A 2,500-nucleotide genomic window follows, 5' to 3' on the forward strand; every position below is an offset into this window, starting at 1 on the left:
ATGTCCAATTTTTGAAATGGTTTTAAAGGGGCTCTTTCGATGCGATTGAGCCAGACTTCTAATTTATTTTGTAATTCGGGCTTAACTATCCCCACCCAAGGGTCGATTTGCAAGCCAAGATATTTCTCTGACTGACCCGGGTGGATCATGTTTAAAGGGGTACCGCTGATAAGCCATGGAGGACAGTCATTGATGGTGTAAGAGTCCTTAGTTGGTTGTATAAAGAAACCATGGCACTTTTCCCCCTGCGTTTTTAATCCAGTTAAGTCACAAAATGCTTCTAGAATTTCAATATTTTTCTCCATTCCTGATTGGGACTTACTCAGCAGGACCAGGTCGTCTGCAAAAGCCAGAGCTGTTAATTTGCCATTCTCGTGTTGGAACCCCTCCCCACACTCTTCTAATTTACATAACAGAGGGTCAATGCACAGGTTAAAGAGGAGTGGTGACATGGGATCGCCCTGTTTCACACCAGTTTTGATTCCTATTGACTCAGACTCTCCTTCTTTAGTTTTGATTCTGGTGTGGATGTTTTGATAGAAGTCCTTAATTAATGCTATTATGTGGTCATCCAGGCCCTTTTGCTTTAGCACCGCCAGGATGTGGGTGTGGCTCACTGAATCAAAGGCTTTGGCCAAATCGACAAAGACAACCCCCAGGGGTTTCTTTTGTTTCTTTGCATTCCTAATTAATAGCTGTAATAGTTTTAAGTTCTCAGCACAGCCAGAAGATTGAATGAAGCCTCTCTGCCTGGGGTTAATGGGACACGCCTTTGCCAACCTCGCAGTTAAGATTCTTGAATAGAGTCTCAGGATGATGGAACCAATAGTAATTGGCCGCCAGTTATTAATATCATTTTGGCGTTCGGGCGCTGATGATTTAGGTATTAGGATTGTTCGGCATCCCCTTATTACATCTGGAATTTTGCCACTTAACAGCCAGAGATTAAATAGTTCTTTGATCTCCTCACAATTTGGATCCATTTTAAGCAGGGCCTTCAGGGTGATCCCATCAGGGCCTGGTGCCGATTTTTTATTCATGTCTTTGATATTCTTAAGGATCTCTTTCTCTGTAATCAATTCCTTAAAAGCCGAATTATCTGCCTGCCCCACAGACTGGAATGCTCCAAGTCCTTGAAATAAGTTCTGAGACTCCCACCTAGATCTGAAGGTGTTACTGACCTCTTCCAGGGGGATGGTACATTGGGCAGAGTCTTTTTCATCCAGAATCATATTAGCTAACTTCCCTCGATCTAAGCGGAAGAGGCGTTGGAATCGGAGAAATTCTCCACGCTTTCTGGCTCTTTTTCTCATCCATTCCTTTTGAGGTTTCTTCTGCTGAGGTTTACGTTGGCTCTTTTTTGGCGCTTTCTGTTCAATTGATTTCTCAAACAAATACAAATATTGGTCCTGAGCTACCTCATTGAGTAATTTTAATGAGTCTGTTTTGCCTTCAATTATTTGTTTATATGTATTTTTAAGGATGGGCAGCTTCCCTGATGTTAGCTTTTCATTAATAGTCTTTTTATAGTGGGCTAGCAGCTCCCTTTCACCAGAAGATGGAATCACAGTCCTCTCCTCTTTTAACCTGTTCTTGCTCTCTTGTGTTTTCTCTCTTTCTGGCACCACAGTTTCTCTTAATAGTCTTCTCTTTTCACTGATCTGTTTGGCTGTTTTAGTTGTTAATTTTTCAGCAATCAATTTGTTAATATTTTTCCTCCCTTCAAACTCTTGATTTAGTTTCTGTAATATTTCTGTTTCCTCTTGGGACCAGATTTTCTTGTGGGCACCTCTTTTAGAGGTCTCCTTGGGGCGAGATGCTTCAATTCTTTCTGCGTTTCTCAGGGCTGGGTGAGCTAATCTCTTATGTTGTCCCAAGCCAATTTTAGTTTTAAAACATTTTTTACATTCTTCACACATAAACCCTTCTACCTGAGTAGGCTCTTGGACCCCTTTGCATTTTGGGAGATGGCATGAGATACTATGATGCTTTTCATTTGTCTTCCCACAGCGGGAACATTGGAAATTGATTTTTCTTTTCCCATGGGCTCTCTTTAGATGGTCAATCAATCTCGTCATATTGCCTGCCCGAGTGGTACAGCATGGACATGTCGGGTTGTCCTCTGGCATCTTCACCAGGGGGGTCCCAGGACAGATGTCAGCTGTATTATCCAACTCGGGCGATGCGGTTAGTATTGAGAGCTGACTCATAGAGCTCGGGGTTTCAGGACACTCCACCTCCTCGTTCCTGCTCCTCTCTGTGCTTTCATCTCGGATATCTTTCCCATGAGCTGGAGAAGTGGGTCCTACATACACCTCCGGCAATACTATCAGTTTCTCATTCCAGATAGGATCGTAGGCAGTATTGTCATTGGCTATCATTGAGTTCATGAACTCTATTCCAGCCAGACATACCCCTATTTCCTCATCTGGTAGTCTCATATCACGTTTGGTCGCAACCTCCAGCCAATCTGCAGGACTGGTCTGGGTGCCTATGGTGA

General features: G+C 43.1%; 1 pseudogene; it reads right to left on the reverse strand.

Moving 5' to 3' along the window:
* Window positions 1-2,500, reverse strand: part of LOC137456932 (28S ribosomal RNA) — an 8,479-nt pseudogene that overhangs the window by 2,687 nt on the left and 3,292 nt on the right.

Source organism: Melanerpes formicivorus, unplaced genomic scaffold, assembly GCF_026170545.1.
Source record: "Melanerpes formicivorus ecotype bairdi unplaced genomic scaffold, bMelFor1.0.p_v2 SCAF_142, whole genome shotgun sequence".
NCBI classification, from domain to species: domain Eukaryota; kingdom Metazoa; phylum Chordata; class Aves; order Piciformes; family Picidae; genus Melanerpes; species Melanerpes formicivorus.